Below are 22,437 nucleotides of genomic sequence, written 5' to 3'. Positions count from 1 at the left end.
TGTCTCCAAGGGGATATTGCTGCTTCGGGAACCATATGGTCCGTCTCCTGTGAGTCTAGATTTTCGAATCCGACGCGAAACTGATAGTTAATTGTAACATTCAGGGCCTCCTAATGACGATGGGACACTCAAATTTCGTCGAGATTCAATACATCATCCTCCAGCCGACTTGTCACCAAGGGGATATTGCTGCCTCGGGCACCATAGGGTCCGTCTCCTGCGAGTCTAGATTTTCGAATCAGACGCGGAACTGATAGTTAATTGTAACGTTCAGGGCCTCCTAATGACGATGGAACACTCAAATTGCGTCGAGATTCACTACATCGTCATCCTACCAACTTGTCTACCTCGGGCACCTTATGGTCGTACTCCTGTAAGTCTAGATTGTCGAATCCGTCGCAAAACTGATAGTTACTTGTAACGTTCAGGGCGTCCTAATGACGATGGAACACTCAAATTGCGTCGAGATTCAATACATCGGCCACCAGCCGACATGTTTCCAAGGCTCCATTGCTGCCTGTGGCACATTCTCCTGTGAGTCTAGATTTCCGAATCCGACGCAAAACTAATAGTTGCTTGTAACGTTCAGAGCATCCTAATGACAATGGAACAATCAAATTGCGTCGAGAATCAATACATCGTCCTCCAGCCGACTTGTCTCCAAGGGGATATTGCTGCCTCGGGCACCTTATGTTCTGTCTCCTGTGAGACTAGATTTTCGAATCCGACGCGAAACTGATAGTTAATTGTAACGTTCAGGGCCTCCCAATGACGATTGAACACTCAAATTGAGTTGAGGTTCAATACAACCTCCTCCAACCGACTTGTCTCCAAGGGTCTATTGCTACCTCGGGGACCTTATGGTCGTTCTCCTGTAAGTCAAGATTGTCGAATCCGACGCAAAACGGATAGTTACTTGTAACGTTCAGGGCCTCCTAATGACGACTGAACACTCAAATTGCGACGATATTCAATAGATCGGCCACCAGCCGACTTGTTTCCAAGGGTCTATTGCTGCCTGTGGCACCTTCTCCTGTGAGTCAAGATTTTCGAATCCAACGCAAAACTGATAGTTAATTGTAACATTCAGGGCCTCCTAATGACGTTGGAACACTCAAATTGCGTCGAGATTCAATACATCGTCATCCAGGCGACTTGTCTCCAAGGGTCTATTGCTCCCTCGGGCACCTTATGGTCTTTCTCCAGTGAGTCTAGATTTTCGAATCCGACGCATAACTGATAGTTAATTGTAACGTTCAGGGCCTCCTAATGACGATGGAACATTGATATTGCGTCGCGATTCAATACATCGTCCTCAAGCCGACTTGTCTCCAAGGGGATATTGCCGCCTCGGGCACCATATGGTCCGTCTCCTGTGAGTCTAGATTTTCCAATCCGACGCGAAACTGATAGTTAATTGTATCGTTCAAGGCCCCCTAATGACGATGGAACACTCAAATCGTGTCGAGATTGAATACATCGTCCTCCAGTCGACTTGTCTACGAGGGGATATTGCTGCCTCGGGCACTACATGGTTCTTCCCAGTGAGTCTAGATTTTAGAATCAGAAGCGGAATTGATAGTTAATTGTAACGTTCAGGGCCTCCTAATGACGATGGAACACTTAAAATTGCGTCGAGATTCACTACATCGTCATCCAACCGACTTGTCTACCTCGGACACCATATGGTCGTTCTCCTGTAAGTCGAATCCGACGCAGAACTGATAGTTGCTAGTAACGTTCAGAGCATCCTAATGACGATGGAACACTCAAATGGCGTCGAGAATCAATACATCGTCCTCCAGCCGACTTGTCTCCAAGGGGATAATGCTGCCTCGGGCACCTTATGTTCCGTTTCCTGTGAGACTCGATTTGCGAATCCGACGCGAAACTGATAGTTAATTGTAACGTTCAGGGCCTACCAATGACGATTGAACACTCAAATTGCGTCGAGATTCAATACATCGTCCTCCAGCCGATTTGTCTCCAACGGGGTATTGTATCCTCGGGCACCTTATGGTCTTTCTCCTGTGAGTTAGATTTACGAATCCGACGCAAAACTCATAGTTAATTGTAACGTTCAGGGCCTCCTAATGACGATTGAACACTCAAAATGCGTCGAGATTTAATACATCGGCCACCAGCCGACTTGTTTCCGAGGGTCGATTGCTGCCTCGGGCACCTAATGGACTTTCTCCTGTGAGTCTAGATTTTCGTATCCTAAGCAAAACTGATAGTCAATTGTAACGTTCAGGGCCTCCTAATGACGATGGAACACTCAAATTGCTTCGAGATTCGTTACGTCGACCTTCAGCCGACCTGTCTCTAAGGGTCTATTGCTGCCTTGGGCACCTAATGGTCGTTCTCCTGTGTCAAGATTATCGAATCCAACCCAAAACAGATAGTTAATTGCAATGATCAGGGCCTCCTAATGACGATTGAACACTCAATTTGCGTCGAGATTCAATACATCTTCCTCCAGCCGACTTGTCTCCATGGGGATATCGCTGCCTCGGGAACGAAATGGTCCGGCTCCTATGAATCTACATTTTCGAATCCGACGCGAGACTGATAGTTAATTGTAACGTTCAGGGCCACCTAATGACGATGGAACACTCAAATTGCGTCGAGATTCAATACATCGACCTTCAGCCTACCTGTCTCCAAGTGTCTATTGCTGCCTCGGGCACATTATGGTCGTTCACCTGTGAGTCTACATTTTCGAATCCGAGCAAAACTGATAGTTAATTGTAACGTTCATTGCCTCCTAATGACGACGGAACACTCAAATTGCGTCGAGGTTCAATACATCGTCCTACAGCCGACTTGTCTCCAAGGAGATAATGCTGCCTCGGGCACCATATGGTCCGTCTCCTGTGGGTCTAGATTTTTGAATTCGACGCAAAACTGATAGTTAATTGCAACGTTCAGGGTCTCCTAATGACGATGGAACCCTCAAAATGCGTCGAGATTCAATAGATCGTCCTCCTGCCGACTAGTCTCCAAGGGTCTATTGCTGCCTCGGGCACCTTATGGTCGTTCCCCTGTGAGTCTAGATTTTAGAATCTGACGCAAAACTGACAGTTAATTGAATCGTTTAGCGCCTCCTAAAACGATGGAACACTCAAATCGTGTCGAGTTTCAATACATCGTCCTCCAGCCGACTTGTCTACAAGCGGATATTGCTGCCTCGGGCTCCATATTGTCCTTCCCTGTGAGTCTACATTTTAGAATCAGACGCGAAACTGACAGTTAATTGTAACGTTAAGGGCCTCCTAATGACGATGGAACACTCAAATTGCGTCGAGATTCAATACATCGTCATCCAACCGACTTGTCTCCAAGGGTCTATTGCTACCTCGGGCACCTTATGGTCATTCTCCTGTAAGTCTAGATTGTCAAATCCGACGCAAAACTGTAGTTTTTTGTAACGTGCAGGGCCTCCTAATGACGATGGAACACTCAAATTGCGTCGAAATTCAATACATCGGCCACCAGCCGACATGTTTCCAAGGCTCCATTGAAGCCTGTGGCACCTTCTCCTGTGAGTATAGATTTCCGAATCCGAAGCACAACTGATAGTTTCTTGTAACTTTCAGAGCTTCCTAATGACGATGGAACACTCATATTGCGTCGAGAATCAATACATCGTCCTCCAGCCGATTTGGCTCCAACGGGGTATTGCTTCCTCGGGCTCCTTATGGTCGTTCTCCTGTGAGTTAGATTTACGAATCCGACGCAAAACTGATAGTTAATTGTAACGTTCAGGGCCTCCTAATGACGATGGAACACTCAAATTGCGTCGAGATTCAATACATCGTCATCCAGCCGACTTGTCTTCAAGGGTCTACTGCTGCCTGTGGCACCTTCTCCTGTGAGTCTAGATTTTCGAAACCGACGCGAAACTGATAGTTAATTGTATCGTTAAGGGCCTCTTAATGACTATGGAACACTTAAATTGCGTCGATGTTCAATACATCGTCCTTCAGCCGACTTGTCTCCAAGGGTCTATTGCTGCCTCGTGCACCATATAGTCGTTCTCCTGTGAGTCTAGATTTTCGACTCCGACGCAAAACTGATAGTTAATTGTAACGTTCAGGGCCTCCTAATGACGATGGAACACTCAAATTGCGTCGAGATTCAATACATCGACCTTCAGCCGACTTGTCTCCAAGTGTCTATTGCGGCCTCGGGCACCTTATGGCCGTTCACCAGTGAGTCTAGATTTTCGAATCCGACGCAAAACTGATAGTTAATTGTAACGTTCAGGGCCTCCTAATGACAACGGAACACTCAAATTGCGTCGAGATTCAATACATCGTCCTCCAGCCTACTTGTCTCCAACGTTATATTGCTGCCTCGGGCACCAAAGGATCCATCTCCTGTGAGTCTAGATTTTCGATTCCGACGCGAAACTGATAGTTAATTGTAACGTTCAGGGCCTCCTATTGACGATGGAACACCTTAATTGCGTGGAGATTCAATACATCGCCCTTCAGCCGACTTGTCTCTAAGGGTCTATTGCTGCCTCGGGCACCTAATGATTGTTCTCCTGTGAGTCTAGATTTTCGAATCCGACGCAAAACTGATAGTAAATTGTAACATTCAGGGGCTCCTAATGACGATGGAACACTCAAATTTCGTCGAGATTCAATACTTCTTCCTCCAGGCGACTTGTCTCCAAGGGGATATTGCTGCCTCGGGCACCATAGGGTCCGTCTTCTGTGAGTCTAGAGTATCGAATCCGACGCGAAACTGATAGTTAATTGAATCGTTTAGCGCCTCCTAATGACGATGGAACACTCAAATCGTGTCGAGTTTCAATACATTGTCCTCCAGCCAACTTGACTACAAGCGGATATTGCTGCCTCGGGCACTATATTGTCCTTCCCTGTGAGTCTACATTTTAGAATCAGACGCGAAACTGACAGTTAATTGTAACGTTAAGGGCCTCCTAATGGCGGTGGAACACTGAAATTGCGTCGAGATTCAATACATCGTCATCCAACCGACTTGTCTCCAAGGGTCTATTGCTACCTCGGGCGCCTTATTGTCATTCTCCTGTAAGTCTAGATTGTCGACTCCGACGCAAAACTGTAGTTACTTGTAACGTTCAGGGCCTCCTAATACCGATGGAACACTCAAATTGCGTCGAGATTCAATACATCGGCCACCAGCCGACATGTTTCCAAGGCTCCATTGAAGCCTGTGGCACCTTCTCCTGTGAGTATAGATTTCCGAATCCGAAGCAAAACTGATAGTTTCTTGTAACTTTCAGAGCATCCTAATGACGATGGAACACTCAAATTGCGTCGAGAATCAATTCATCGTCCTCCAGCCGATTTGTCTCCAACAGGGTATTGCTTCCTCGGGCTCCTTATGGTCGGTCACCTGTGAGTTAGGTTTTCGAATCCGACGCAAAACTGATAGTTAATTGTAACGTTCAGGGTCTCCTAATGACGATGGAACACTCAAATTGCGTCGAGATTCAATACATCGTCATCCAGCCGACTTGTCTCCAAGGGTCTACTGCTGCCTGTGGCACCTTCTCCTGAGCCGACTTGTCTCCAAGGGTCTACTGCTGCCTGTGGCACCTTCTCCTGTGAGTCTAGATTTTCGAATCCAACGCAAAACTGATAGTTAATTGTAACGTCAGGGCCTCCTAATGACGATGAAACACTCAAATTGGGTGGAGATTCAATACATCGTCCTCCAGCCGCCTTGCCTCCAAGGGGATATTGCAGCCTCGGGCACCATAGGGTCCGTCTCTTGTGAGACTAGATTTTCGAATCCGACGCGAAACTGATAGTTAACTGTATCGTTAAGGGCCTCTTAATGACTATGGAACACTTAAATTGCGTCGAGGTTCAATACATCGTCCTTCAGCCGACTTGTCTCCAAGGGTCTATTGCTGCCTCGGGCACCATATAGTCGTTCTCCTGTGAGTCTAGATTTTCGAATCCGACGCAAAACTGATAGTTAATTGTAACGTTCAGGGCCTCCTAATGACGATGGAACACTCAAATCGTGTCGCGATTCAATACATCGTCCTCCAGCCGACGTGTCTACAAGGGGATATTGCTGCCTCGGGCACTATATGGTCCTTCCCTGTGAGTTTAGATATTAGAATCAGACGCGAAACTGATAGTTAATTGTAACGTTCAGGGCCTCCTAATGTCGATGGATCACTCAACTTGCGTCGAGATTCAATACATCGTCATCCAACCGATTTGTCTCCAAGGGTCTATTGCTACCTCGGGCACCTTATGGTCATTCTCCTGTAAGTTTAGATTGTCGAATCCGACGCAAAACTGTCGTTACTTGTATCGTTCAGGGCCTCCTAACGACGATGGAACACTCAAATTGCGTCGAGATTCAATACATCGGCCACCAGCCGACATGTTTCCATGGCTCCATTGCTGCCTGTGGCACCTCCTCCTGTGAGTCTAGATATTCGAATCCGAAGCAAAACTGATAGTTGCTTGTAACGTTCAGAGCATCCTAATGACGATGGAACACTCAAATTGCGTCGAGGTTCAATACATCGTCCTCCAGCCGATTTGTCTCCAAAGGGATATTGCTGCCTTGGGCACCTTATTGTCGTTCTCCTGTGGGTGTAGATTTTCGATTCCGACGCAAAACTGGTAGTTAATTGTAACGTTCAGGGCCTCCTAATGACGATGGAACACTCAAAATGCGTCGAGATTCGTTACATCGACCTTCAGCCGACCTGTGTCCATGGGGATTTTGCTGCCTTGGGCACCTTATGGTCGTTCTCCTGTGAGTCTAGATTTTCGAATCCGACGCAAAACTGATAGTTAATTGTAACGTCCAGGGCCTCCTAAAGACGATGGAACACTCAAGTTGCGTCGAGATTCGTTACATCGACCTTCAGCCGACCTGTCTCCAAGGGTCTATTGCTGCCTCGGGCACCTTATGGTCGTTCTCCTGTGAGTCTGGATTTTCGAATCCGACGCAAAACTGATAGTTAATTGTAACGTTCAGGTGCATCCTAATGACGATGGAACTCTCAAATTTCGTCTAGATTCAATACATCGTCCTTCAGCCGACTTGTCTCCAAAAGTCTACTACTCCCTCGGGCAACTTATGGTCGTCCTCCTGTGTGTCTAGATTTTCGAATCCGACGCAAAACTGATTGTTAATTGTAACGTTCAGGGCCTTCTAATGACAATGGAACACTCAAATTGCGTCGAGATTCAATACATCGTATTCCAGCCGACTAGTCTCCATGGAGATATTGCTGCCTCGGGCACCGTATGGTCCGACTCCTGTGAGTCTAGATTTTCGAATCCTACGCATAACTGATAGCTAATTGTAACGCTCAGGGCCACCTAATGACAATGGAACACTCAAATCGCATCGAGGTTCAATACATCGTGCTCCAGCCGACGTGTCTCCAAGGGGATATTGCTGCCTCGGGCACCATAGGGTCCGTCTTCTGTGAGTCTAGATTATCGAATCCGACGCGAAACTGATAGTTAATTGAATCGTTTAGCGCCTCCTAATGACGATGGAACACTCAAATCGTGTCGGGTATCAATACATCGTCCTCCAGCCGACTTGTCTACAAGCGGATATTGCTGCCTCGGGCACTATATTGTCCTTCCCTGTGAGTCTAGATTTTAGAATCAGACGCGAAACTGACAGTTAATTGTACCGTTACGGGCCTCCTAATGACGATGGAACACTCAAATTGCGTCGAGATTCAATACATCGTCATCCAACCGACTTGTCTCCAAGGATCTATTGCTACCTCGGGCACCTTATGGTCATTCTCCTGTAAGTCTAGATTGTCGAATCCGACTCAAAACTGTAGTTACTTGTAACGTTCAGGGCCTCCTAATGACGATGGAACACTCAAATTGCGTCGAGATTCAATGCGTCGGCCACCAGCCGACATGTTTCCAAGGCTCCATTGAAGCCTGTGGCACATTCTCCTGTGAGTATAGATTTCCGAATCCGAAGCACAACTGATAGTTTCTTGTAACTTTCAGAGCATCCTAATGACGATGGAACACTCAAATTGCGTCGAGAATCAATACATCGTCCTCCAGCCGATTTGTCTCCAACAGGGTATTGCTTCCTCGGGCTCCTTATGGTCGTTCTCCTGTGAGTTAGATTTACGAATCCGACGCAAAACTGATGGTTAATTGTAACGTTCAGGGCCTCCTAATGACGATGGAACACCCAAATTGCGTCGAGATTCAATACATCGTCCTCCAGCCGCCTTGTCTCCAAGGTGATATTGCAGCCTCGGGCACCATAGGGTCCGTCTCCTGTGAGTCTAGATTTTCGAATCCGACGCAAAACTGTCGTTACTTGTATCGTTCAGGGCCTCCTAACGACGATGGAACACTCAAATTGCGTCGAGATTCAATACATCGGGCACCAGCCGACATGTTTCCAAGGCTCCATTGCTGCCTGTGGCACCTCCTCCTGTGAGTCTAGATTTTCGAATCCGAAGCAAAACTGATAGTTGCTTGTAACGTTCAGAGCACCCTAATGACGATGGAACACTCAAATTGCGTCGAGAATCAATACATCGTTCTCCAGCCGATTTGTCTCCATGGGGATATTGCTGCCTCGGGCACCTTATGTTCCGTCTCCTGTGAGACTAGATTTTCGAATCCGACGCGAAACTGATAGTTAATTGTAACGTTCAGGGCCTCCCAATGTCGATTGGACACTCAAATTGCGTCGAGGTTCAATACATCGTCCTCCAGCCGATTTGTCTCCAAAGGGATATAGCTGCCTTGGGCACCTTATTGTCGTTCTCCTGTGAGTGTAGATTTTCGAATCCGACGCAAAACTGATAGCTAATCGTAACGTTTTCCGGTGAAATAACTTCAGAAGAAATTTTTGCGAACTGCTTTCAGTTTCGTTACTGTCATTAGACGTTGGATTTTCTTTCTGTGTTAGTATTTTGTTATATTCTCATTTGTTGTTGATTAATACTGTCAATAATAGTAGTTACTTCCCTTGTAGAGCAAGTTTGTCATTATTGTAGTCAGTTTTTAACATCTTCTTATTGTAGTAGCGGAACTTAGATAAAGTTGTTTTCTTGTTTCAATAATTGTAAAATTTTACCATGAGTGAGAAGTGTGGGCTTTGCCGTAGGTTCGTGAGTAGTGGATTGCGGTGTGAGACTTGTTCGAAGTATTTTCACTGGGGGGAATGCAGTGGGGAAGCCAGTGGGCATTCTGGTGAGATCCTCTCCTGGAACTGCAGGTTATGTAGCAAGAGTAAGTTGATAGAGGAGCAGGAGCGTAAGATCTGTGCCCTTCAGGTGCAGTTGAAAAACGCACAGGAGGAGCTAGATAGGATGAGGAGGGAGAAGGGGGTTGGGGAATGGGAGCTGGCTGTTGGCAAGAGATCTGCTAGGAGAAGGAGATTTTCAGATAGTTTTACTATTGGTGTTTGTAATAGATATGACCAACTGTCAGAGTCTAGTGGAGAGGAATCTCTAGTAGCTGTAGATGTAGGAAGTATGCAGCAGACCTCAGCAGTTACGGTGGCTAGGACAGTTGCAAAGTCTAAGAGAAAGAAGAAGGTTCTGCTGTTAGGTAGTTCTCATGGTAGAGGTGTAGGCCAGCAGTTGCAGGAAGTTTTGGGGAGTGAGTACCAGGTCACCAGCATTGTGAAGCCTAATGCAGGATTGGCTCAGGTGACTTTTAACATAGGGGGGTTATGTAGGGATTTTACTAAAGAGGATCAGGTAGTGATTGTGGGTGGGGCTGGTAATAGTATTGATAGGGATGGGGAGTATGACATAGATGGTGACCTGGAAAAGATAGCCACTCAGACTGGCAACACGAATGTGCATTTCGTGGAACTGTTTCAGCGTCACGATCGGCCTCATCTTAATACAGCCGTCAGGCGTAATAACATGAGACTTGGGGGTGCGCTGATGACAGAAGGCATGAGTCACATTTCAGTGGTGTCGGTGGAGTCTATCAGTAGGACGGGTTTCACTAGACATGGCCTGCACCTCAACAGGTATGGGAAGGGGAGGTTGGCAAAACTTATAGGTGACAGCATAGGTGGGGGTGGTGGGATCACTCATGGGAAAATTCCGGTAGTTGTGGGTGTTAGAGCTGTACCTTTTTTAGATTGAAGTCAGCTGATAGGTATTCCTGCTTAAGGGAAGTCTCTCTAACAAAGAAACCACTCTCTACAAAGCTTGGGTATCCGATTAATGAGGGAATTAGTATATTTCATCAAAATATACAAGGTATTAGAGACAAAGTTAGTGAACTGCTTATAGATGTTGACTCTGAAATTATTGGTATATCTGAACACTTCTTAAATAAGGAGATAATTCAGAGGCTTCCTTTACCAGGATACAGGTTGGCTGGCAGCTTTTCTAGGAGCTCTTTGCGGTGTGGGGGAGTAGCCATGTATGTGAAAAACGGTATCCCATTTGAGTCAATTGATGTTTCAAAGTACTGCACTGAAAAGGTGTTTGAATGTTGTGCAGGTGTGGTTAAATTTAGTGGAGCTAAACTTCTTACTGTTGTTATTTATAGATCCCCAGACTCCGATTTCACAACATTTTTGCTAAAGCTAGAGGAGGTTCTTGGTTCACTTTATAGGAAATACAAAAAGTTAGTTATATGTGGTGACTTCAATATTAATTGTATAAGTGATTGTGCAAGGAAAAGGATGCTGGTAGACCTCCTTAATTCATATAATCTTATGCAAACCGTATTCTTTCCAACGAGAGTGCAAGGGAACAGCAGAACAACCATAGACAATATTTTTGTTCATTCGTCATTATTAGAAGGGCATTCTGTTAGCAAAAAGGTGAATGGCCTTTCAGATCATGATGCACAAATTTTAAGTCTAAAAGTTTTTTGTGCTGCAACACATGTTAAATATAGTTACCAACGTTTTAGGAAAGCTGATCCAGTTGCTGTACAGACTTTTGTAAACCTTATCAAGGAACAAGAGTGGCAAGATGTTTATAGTGCTGATACAGTAGACGATAAATATAATGCTTTCCTCAAGACTTTTCTCGTGCTCTTTGAAAGTTGCTTTCCGTTAGAACGTTCAAAACAGGGTACTAGCACAAACAGGCAGCCTGGGTGGCTGACTAAAGGGATAAGAATATCTTGTAGAACAAAGTGGCAATTATATCAAAACGTTAGAATCAGTCAAAATCTAAATGCAGCAGCCCATTACAAACAGTATTGTAAGGTGCTTAAAAAAGTTATTAGGAAGGCAAAAAGTATGTGGTATGCAGATAGAATAGCTAAGTCTCAGGATAAAATTAAAACCATATGGTCAGTCGTAAAGGAAGTGGCTGGTCTGCAGAGACAGGTCGAGAATATAGAATCAGTGCGTAGTGGGGATGTCCGTGTTACTGATAAGTCGCATATATGTACAGTACTTAATAATCACTTTCTGAATATAGCAGGTGAACTAAATAGAAACCTAGTCCCAACAGGGAATCATATAGCGCTCTTAGAAAAAAGTGTTCCGAGACTGTTACCTGAAATGCTCCTCCATGATACTGACAAGAGGGAGATTGAGTTAATAATTAAATCACTAAAGACCAAGAACTCTCATGGATATGACGGGGTATCTAGCAGAATACTGAAGTATTGTTCCACGTATGTTAGCTCAGTACTTAGCCATATCTGTAACTTTTCCTTTAGGAGTGGTCGGTTTCCTGACCGATTAAAGTACTCGGTAGTGAAGCCACTTTATAAAAAGGGAGACAGGGATAATGTTGACAATTATAGACCTATTTCTATGCCATCAGTGTTTGCTAAAGTTATTGAGAGGGTTGTATATACAAGGTTACTGCAGCATTTAAATTCACATAATTTGCTGTCAAATGTACAGTTTGGTTTTAGAAACGGTTTAACAACTGAGAATGCTATAGTCTCTTTTCTCTGTGAGGTTTTGGACGGATTAAATAAAAGGTTGCGAACGTTAGGTGTTTTCTTTGATTTAACGAAGGCTTTTGACTGTGTTGACCACAAAATATTACTGCAGAAGTTGGAACATTATGGAGTAAGGGGAGTAGCTTACAATTGGTTCGCCTCCTACTTTAAGAACAGAAAGCAGAAGGTAATCCTCCGCAATATTGAGAGTGGTAATGATGTTCAGTCCCAATGGGGCACTGTTAAATGGGGCGTTCCCCAAGGGTCGGTGCTGGGGCCACTGCTGTTCCTTATTTATGTAAATGATATGCCTTCTAGTATTACAGGTGATTCAAAAATATTTCTGTTTGCTGATGACACCACCTTGGTAGTGAAGGATCTTGTGTGTAATATTGAAACATTATCAAATAATGTAGTTCATGATATAAGTTCGTGGCTTGTGGAAAATAATTTGATGCTAAATCACAGTAAGACTCAGTTTTTACAGTTTCTAACCCACAATTCAACAAGAACTGACATTTTAATCAGACAGGATGGGCATGTTATAAGCGAGACGGAACAGTTCAAGTTCCTAGGCGTACAGATAGATAGTAAGCTGTTGTGGAAAGCCCATGTTCAGGATCTTGTTCAGAAACTAAATGCCGCTTTATTTACCATTAGAACAGTATCTGAAATAAGTGACATTTCAACACGAAAAGTAGTATACTTCGCATATTTTCATACGCTTATGTCATATGGTATTATTTTTTGGGGTAATTCTTCTGATTCAAAAAGGGTATTTTTGGATCAAAAACGGGCTGTTCGAGCTATGTATGGTGTAAGTTCGAAAACCTCTTGTCGACCCCTATTCAATAGTCTGGGAATTTTGACATTGCCCTCACAGTATGTATTTTCTTTAATGTCGTTTGTTGTTAGCAATATTAGCTTATTCCCAAGAGTTAGCAGCTTTCACTCAGTTAATACTAGGCAGAAATCAAATCTGCATGTGGAATGCACTTCCTTGACTCTTGTGCAGAAAGGAGTGCAGTATTCTGCTGCATCCATTTTCAATAAGCTACCACAAGAACTCAAAAATCTTAGCAGTAGCCCAAACACTTTTAAGTCTAAACTGAAGAGTTTCCTCATGGTTCACTCCTTCTATTCTGTCGAGGAGCTCCTGGAAGAGATACAAAATTAAGCAAATTCCAGTGTACATTTCTGATTTTCTTTATTTAAACTAACGACTTGTCGCCTGAATATGTTTCTTATATTTCATTTTATCTGTTTCTACAATCGTGTTATAATTTCATGTATTGACTCGTTCCATGACCATGGAGACTTCTCCTAAATGTGGTCCCACGGAACAATAAATAAATAAATAAAATAAAAATAAATAAAACGCTCAGGGCCACCTAATGACAATGGATCACTCAAATCGCATCGAGGTTCAATACATCGTCCTCCAGCCGACGTGCCTCCAAGGGGATATTGCTGCCTCGGGCACCATATAGTCCGTCTCCTGTGAGTCAGGATTTTCGACTCCGACGCAAAAATAATAGTGAGATATAACGATCAGCGCCTCCTAATGATGGCGGAACACTCAAATTGCGTCGAGATTCAATACATCGTCCTTCAGCCGACTTGTCTCCAAAGGTCTATTGCTGCCTCGGGCACCTTATGGTCGTCCTTTTGTGAGTCTAGATTTTCGAATCCGACGCACAACTGATAGTTAATTATAACGTCCAGGGCCTCCTAATGACGATGGAACACTCAAATTGCGTCGAGATTCAATACATCGTCCTTCAGCCGACTTGTCTCCAAGGATCTATTCCTGCCTCGGGCACCTTATGGTCGTTCTCCTGTGAGTCTATATTATCGAATCCGACGCAAAACTGGTAGTTAATTGTAACGATCAGGGCCTCCTAATGACGATGGAACACTCAATTTGCGTTGAGATTCAATACATCGTCCTGCAGGTGACTTGTCTCCAAGGGGATATTCCTGCCTCGGGCACCATATTGTCCGTCTCCTGTGAGTCTCGATTTTCGAAACCGACGCAGAACTGATAGTTAATTGTAACGTCCAGGGCCTCCTAATGACGATGGAACAATCAAATTGCGTCGAGATTCAATACATCGTCCTTCAGCCGACTTGTCTTCAAGGGTCTATTCCTGCCTCGGGCACCTTATCGTCGTGCTCCTATGAGTCTAGATTTTCGAATCCTACGCAAAACTGATGGTTAATTGTAACGTTCAGGGCCTCCTAATGACGATGGAACACTCAAATTGCGTCGAGATTCAATACATCATCCACCAGACGACTTGTCGCCATGGGGATATTGCTGCCTTGGGCACCTTATGGTCGTTCTCCTGTGAGACTAGATTTTCGTATCCGACGCAAAACTGATAGTTAATTGTAACGTTCAGGGCCTCCTAATGACGATGGAACACTCAAATTGCGTCGAGATTCGTTACATCGACCTTTAGCCGAACTGTCTCCAAGGGTCTGTTGCTGCCTCGGCCACCTTATGGTCGTTCTTCTGTAACTATAGATTTTTGAATTCGACGCAAAACTGATAGTTAATTGTAACATTCAGTGCGTCCTAATGACGATGGAACTCTCAAATTCCGTCGAGATTCAATACATCGTCCTCCAGCCCTCTTCTATCCAAGGGGATATTGCTGTCTCGGGCAGCATATGATCCTTCTCCTGAGCATAGATTTTCGAATCCGACCCTAAAATGATACTTAATTGTAACGTTCGGCGCCCTCTAATGGCGATGGAACACTCAAATTGCGTCGAGAGTCAATACATCGTCCTCCAGCCGACTTGTCTACAAGTGGATATTGCTGCCACGGGCACCATATGGTCCGTCTCCTGTGAGACTAGATTTTCGATTCCGACGCAAAAATGGTAGTGAGATGTAACGATCAGCGCCTCCTAATGATGATGGAACACTCAAATTGCGTCGAGATTCAATTCATCGTCCTCCAGCTGACTTGTCTCCAAGGCGATATTGCTGCCTCGGGCTCCATATGGTCCGTCTCCTGTGAGTCTAGATTTTTGAATCCGACGCAAAACAGATAGTTAATTGTGACGTTCAGGGCCTCCTAATGACGATGGAACACTCAAATTGCGTCGAGTTTCAATACTTCGTCCTCCAGCCGTCTTCTATCCAATGGGATATTGCTGTCTCGGGCACCATATGATCCTTCTCCTGAGCGTAGATTTTCGAATCAGACCCTAAAATGATAGTTAACTGTAACGTTCAGCGCCCCCTAATGGCGATGGAACACTCAAATTGCGTCGAGAGTCAATACATCGTCCTCCAGCCGACCTGTCCAGAAGTGGATATTGCTGCCTCGGGCACCATATGGTCCGTCTCCTGTGAGTCTAGATTTTCGATTCCGACGCAAAAATGATAGTGAGATGTAACGATCAGCGCCCCCTAGTGATGATGGAACACTCAAATTGTGTCGAGATACAATTCATCGTCCTCCAGCCGACTTGTCTCCAAGAGGATATTGCTGCCTCTGGTTCCATATGGTACGTCTCCCGTGAGTCTAGATTTTTGAATCCGACGCGAAACAGATAGTTAATTGTGACGTTCAGGGCCTCCTAATGACGATGGAACACACAAATTGCGTCGAGTTTCAATGCATCGTCCTTCAGCCTACTTGTCTCCAAGTGTCTATTGCTGCCTTGGGCACCTTATTGTCGTACTCCTGTGTGTCTAGATTTTGGAATCCGACGCAAAACTGATTGTTAATTGTAACGTTCAGGGCCTCCTAATGACGATGGAACACTCAAATTGCGTCGAGATTCAATACATCGTCCTCCAGCCGAGTAGTCTCCAAGGGGATATTGCTGCCTCGGGCACCGTATGGTCCGCCTCCTGTGAGTCTAGATTTTTGAATCCGACGCAAAACTGATAGTTAATTGTAACGTTCAGGGCCTCCTAATGACGATGGAACACTCAAATTGCGTCGATATTCAATACATCGTCCTCCAGCCGACTTGTTCCCAAGGGTCTATTGCTGCCTCGGGCACTATATGGTCTTTCTCCTGTGAGTCTAGATTTTCGAATCCTACGCATAACTGATAGTTAATTGTAACGCTCAGGGCCTCCTAATGACGATGGAACACTCAAATTGCATCGAGGTTCTATACATCGTCCTCCAGGCGACGTGCCTCCAAGCGGATATTGCTGCCTCGGGCACCATATGGTCCGTCTCCTGTGAGTCTGGATTTTCGATTCCCACGCAAAAATAATAGTGAGATGTAACGATCAGAGCCTCCTAATGATGACGGAACACTCAAATTGCGTCGAGATTCAATACATCGTCCTCCAGCCGACTTGTCTCCAAAGAGATATTGCTGCCTCGGGCTCCATATGGTCCGTCTCCTGTGAGTCTAGATTTTTGAATCCGACGCGGAACTAATAGTTAATTGTGACGTTCAGGGCCTCCTAATGACGATGGAACACTCAAATTGCGTCGAGTTTCAATACAACGTCCTTCAGCCGACTTGTATCCAAGTGTCTATTGCTGCCTCGGGCACCTTATGGTCGTTCCCCTGTGAGTCTAGATTTTGGAATCCGACGCAAACCTGATTGTTAATTGTAACGTTCAGGGCCTCCTAATGACGATGGAACACTCAAATTGCGTCGAGATTCAATACATCGTCCTCAAGCCGACTTGTCTCCAAGGGGATATTGCTGCCTCGGGCTCCATATGGTCCGTCTCCTGTGAGTCTAGATTGTTGAATCCGACGCGAAACAGATTGTCAATTGTGACGTTCAGGGCCTCCTAATGACGATGGAACACACAAATTGCGTCGAGTTTCAATGCATCGTCCTTCAGCCTACTTGTCTCCGAGGGTCTATTGCTGCCTTGGGCACCTTATTGTCGTACTCCTGTGTGTCTAGATTTTGGAATCCGACGCAAAACTGATTGTTAATTGTAACGTTCAGGGCCTCCTAATGACGATGGAACACTCAAATTGCGTCGAGATTCATTACATCGTCCTCCAGCCGACTAGTCTCGAAGGGGATATTGCTGCCTCGGGCACCGTATGGTCCGACTCCTGTGAGTCTAGATTTTTTAATCCGACGCAAAACTGATAGTTAATTGTAACGTTCAGGGCCTCCTAATGACGATGGAACACTCAAATTGCGTCGATATTCAATACATCGTCCTCCAGACGACTTGTTTCCAAGGGTCTATTGCTGCCTCAGGCACCATATGGTCTTTCTCCTGTGAGTCTAGATTTTCGAATCCTACGCATAACTGATAGTTAATTGTAACGCTCAGGGCCTCCTAATGACGATGGAACACTCAAATTGCATCGAGGTTCTATACATCGTCCTCCAGGCGACGTGCCTCCAAGGGGATATTGCTGCCTCGGGCACCATATGGTCCGTCTCCTGTGAGTCTAAATTTTCGATTCCGACGCAAAAATAATAGTGAGATGTAACGATCAGCGCCTCCTAATGATGACGGAACACTCAAATTGCGTCGAGATTCAATTCATCGTCCTCCAGCCGACTTGTCTCCAAAGGGATATTGCTGCCTCGGGCTCCATATGGTCCGTCTACTGTGAGTCTAGATTTTTGAATCCGACGCGGAACTAATAGTTAATTGTGACGTTCAGGGCCTCCTAATGACGATGGAACACTCAAATATCGTCGAGATACAATCCATCGTCCTTCATCTGACCTGTCTCCAAGAGTCTATTGCTGCCTCGGGCAACTTATGGTCGTTCTCCTGTGAGTCTAGATTTTCGAATCCGACGCATAGCTGGTAGTTAATTGTAACGTTCATGGCATCCTAATGACGATGGAACACTCAAATTGCGACGAGATTCAATACATCGGCCTCCAGCCTACTTGTCTCCAAGGGGATATTGCCGTCGCGGGCACCAAATTATCCTTCTCCTGTGAGTCTAGATTTTCGATTCCGACGCCAAAATGATAGTGAATTGTAACGTTCAGCACCTCCTAATGACGGTAGAACAATCTAATTGCGTCGAGAATCAATACATCGGTCTCCAGCCGACTTGACTCCAAGGGGATATTGCTGCCTTGGGCAAAATATGTTCCGCCTCCTGTGAGTCTAGATTTTAGAATCCGACGCGAAACTGATAGTTAATTGCAACGTTCAGAGCCTCATCATGACGATGGAACACACAAATTGCGTCGAGTTTCAATGCATCGTCCTTCAGCCAACTTGTCTCCAAGGGTCTATTGCTGCCTCGGGCACCTTATGGTCGTACTCCTGTGAGTCTAGATTTTGGAATCCGACGCAAAACTGATTGTTAATTGTAACGTTCAGGGCCTCCTAATGACGGTGGAACACTATAATTGCGTCGAGATTCAATACATCGGCCTCCAGCCGACTTGTCTCTAAGGGGATATTGCTGTCTCGGGCACCAAATGATCCTTCCCTGTGAGTCTAGATTTTCGAATCCGACGCAAAAATAATAGTGCGATGTACCGATCAGCGCCTCCTAATGATGATGGAGCACTCAAATTGCGTCGAGATTCAATACATCGTCCTCCAGCCGACTTGTCTCCAAGGGTCTATTGTTGCCTTGTTCACCTTATGGTCGTTCACCTGTGAGTCTAGATTTTGGAATCCGACGCAAAACAGATTGCAACTGTAACGTTCGGGGCCTCCTAAAGACTATGGAACACTCAAATTGCGTCGAGTTTCAATACATCGTCCTCCAGCCGTCTTGTATCCAAGGGGATATTGCTGTCTCGGGCACCAAATGATCCTTCTCCTGAGCGTAGATATTCGAATCCGACCCTAAAATAATAGTTAATTGTAACGTTCAGCGCCTCCTAATGATGATGGAACACTCTAATTGCGTCGAGATTCAATTCATCGTCCTCCAGCCGACTTGTCTCCAAGGGGATATTGCTGCCTCGGGATCCATATGGTCCGTCTCCTGTGATTCTAGATTTTTGAATCCGACGCGAAACAGATAGTTCATTGTGACGTTCAGGGCCTCCTAATGACGATGGAACACACAAATTGCGTCGAGTTTCAATGCATCGTCCTTCAGCCAACTTGTCTCCAAGGGTCTATTGCTGCCTCGGGCACCTTATGGTCGTTCTCCTGTGAGTCTAGATTTTGGAATCCGACGCAAAACTGATTGTTAATTGTAACGTTCAGGGCCTCCTAATGACGGTGGAACACTATAATTGCGTCGAGATTCAATACATCGGCCTCCAGCCGACATGTCTTCAAGGGGATATTGCTGTCTCGGGCACCAAATGATCCTTCCCTGTGAGTCTAGATTTTCGAATCCGACGCATAAATAATAGTGCGATGTACCGATCAGCGCCTCCTAATGATGATGGAGCACTCAAATTGCGTCGAGATTCAATACATCGTCCTCCAGCCGACTTGTCTCCAAGGGTCTATTGTTGCCTTGGGCACCTTATGGTCGTTCACCTGTGAGTCTAGATTTTGGAATCCGAAGCGAAACTGATTGTTAATTGTAACTTTCAGGGCTTCCTAAATACAATGGAACATTCAAATTACGTCGAGATTGAATACATCGTCATTCAGCCGACTTGTCTGCAGAAGTCTATTGCTGCCTCGGGCACCTGATGGTCGTTCTCCTGTGAGTCTAGATTTTAGAATCCGACGCAAAACTGATAATTAATTGTAACGTTCAGGGCCACCTAATGACGATGGAACACTCCATTTGCGTCGAGATTTAATACATCGGCCTCCAGCCGACTTGTCTCCAAGGGGATATTGCTGTCTCGGGCACCAAATGATCCTTCCCTGTGAGTCTAGATTTTCGAAACCGACGCAAAAATAATAGTGCGATGTAACGATCACCGCCTCCCAATTATGATGGAGCACTCAAATTGCGTCGAGATTCAATACATCGTCCTTCAGCCGACTTGTCTCCAAGGGTCTATTCCTGCCTCGGGCACCTTATGAACGTTCTCCTGTGAGTCTATATTATCGAATCCGACGCAAAACTGGTAGTTAATTGTAACGACCAGGGCCTCCTAATGACGATGGAACACTCAATTTGCGTCGAGATTCTATACATCGTCCTGCAAGTGACTTGTCTCCAAGGGGATATTCCTGCCTCGGGCACCAAATGGTCAGTCTCCTGTGAGTCTCGATTTTCGAAACCGACGCAAAACTGATAGTTAATTGTAACGTCCAGTGCCTCCTAATGACGATGGAACACTCAAATTGCGTCGAGATTCAATACATCTTCTTTCAGCCGACTTGTCTTCATGGGTCTATTCCTGCCTCGGGCACCTTATGGTCGTTCTCCTGTGAGTCTAGATTTTCGAATCCTACAAAAACTGATGGTTAATTGTAACGTTCATGGCCTCCTAATGACGATGGAACACTCAAATTGCGTCGAGATTCAATACATCGTCCTCCAGCCAACTTGTCTCCATGGGGATATTGCTGCCTTGGGCACCTTATGGTCGTTCTCCTGTGAGTCTAGATTTTCGTATCCGACGCCAAAATGATAGTTAATTGTAACGTTCAGGGCCTCCTAATGACGATGGAACACTCAAATTGCGTCGAGATTCGTTACACCGACCTTTAGCCGAACTGTCTCCAAGGGTCTGTTGCTGCCTCGGCCACCTTATGGTCGTTGTTCTGTAACTCTAGATTTCCGAAATCGACGCAAAACTGATAGTTAATTGTAACGTTCAGGGCATCCTAATGACGATGGATCTCTCAAATTCCGTCGAGATTCAATACATCGTCCTTTAGCCGAACTGTCTCCAAGGGTCTGTTGCTGCCTCGGCCACCTTATGGTCGTTCTTCTGTAACTCTAGATTTTCGAATTCGACGCAAAACTGATAGTTAATTGTAACGTTCAGGGCATCCTAATGACGATGGAACTCTCAAATTCCGTCGAGATTCAATACATCGTCCTTCAGCCGACTTGTCTCCAAAGTCTATTGCTGCCTCGGGCACCTTATGGTCGTCCTCCTGTGTGTCTAGATTTTTGAATCCGACGCAAAACAGATAGTTAATTGTGACGTTCAGGGCCTCCTATTGTCGATGGAGCACTCAGATTGCGTCGCGATTCAATACAACTTCCTTCAACCGACTTGTCTCCAAGGGTCTATTGCTGCCTCGTTCACCTTATGGTCGTTCCCCTGTGAGTCTAGATTTTGGAATCCGACGCAAAACTGATTGTTAATTATAACGTTCAGGGCCTCCTATTGACGATGGAACACTCAAATTGCGTCGAGATTCAATACATCGTCCTCCAGCCGACTTGTCTCCAAGAGGATATTGCTGCCTCGGGCACCATATGGTCCGTCTCCTGTGAGACTAGATATTCGAATCCGACGCGAAACTGATAGTTAATTGTAACGTTCAAGGCCTCCTAATGACGATGGAACACTCAAATATCGTCGAGATACAATACATCGTCATTCAGCCGTCCTGTCTCCAAGAGTCTATTGCTGCCTCGGGCAACTTATGGTCGTTCTCCTGTGAGTCTAGATTTTCGAATCCGACGCATAACTGGTAGGTAATTGTAACTTTCATGGCATCCTAATGACGATGGAACACTCAAATTGCGACGAGATTCAATACATCGTCCTCCAGCCGACTTGTCTACAACTGTATTATGCTGCCTCCGGCTCCATATGGTCCGTCCCCTGTGAGTCTACATCTATGAATCCGACGCGAAACTGATAGTTAATTGTGACGTTCAGGGCCTCCTAATGACGATGGAACACTCAAATTGCGTCGAGTTTCAATACATCGTCCTCCAGCCGTCTTCTATCCAATGGGATATTGCTGTCTCGGGCACCATATGATCCTTCTCCTGAGCGTAGATTTTCGAATCCGACCCTAAAATGATAGTTAACTGCAACGTTCAGCGCCCCCGAATGGCGATGGAACACTCAAATTGCGTCGAGAGTCAATACATCGTCCTCCAGCCGACTTGTCTACAAGTGGATATTGCTGCCTCGGGCACCAAATGATCCTTCCCTGTGAGTCTAGATTTTCGAAACCGACGCAAAAATAATAGTGCGATGTAACGATCACCGCCTCCCAATTATGATGGAGCACTCAAATTGCGTCGAGATTCAATACATCGTCCTTAAGCCGACTTGTCTCCAAGGGTCTATTCCTGCCTCGGGCACCTTATGAACGTTCTCCTGTGAGTCTATATTACCGAATCCGACGCAAAACTGGTAGTTAATTGTAACGACCAGGGCCTCCTAATGACGATGGAACACTCAATTTGCGTCGAGATTCAATACATCGTCCTGCAAGTGACTTGTCTCCAAGGGGATATTCCTGCCTCGGGCACCATATGGTCCGTCTCCTGTGAGTCTCGATTTTCGAAACCGACGCAAAACTGATAGTTAATTGTAACGTCCAGTGCCTCCTAATGACGATGGAACACTCAAATTGCGTCGAGATTCAATACATCTTCTTTCAGCCGACTTGTCTACATGGGTCTATTCCTGCCTCGGGCACCTTATGGTCGTTCTCCTGTGAGTCTAGATTTTCGAATCCTACGCAAAACT

Source organism: Schistocerca serialis, chromosome 1 (genome assembly GCF_023864345.2).
Source record: "Schistocerca serialis cubense isolate TAMUIC-IGC-003099 chromosome 1, iqSchSeri2.2, whole genome shotgun sequence".
Classification (NCBI taxonomy): domain Eukaryota; kingdom Metazoa; phylum Arthropoda; class Insecta; order Orthoptera; family Acrididae; genus Schistocerca; species Schistocerca serialis.
Note: the sequence above shows the minus strand (reverse complement) of the source record.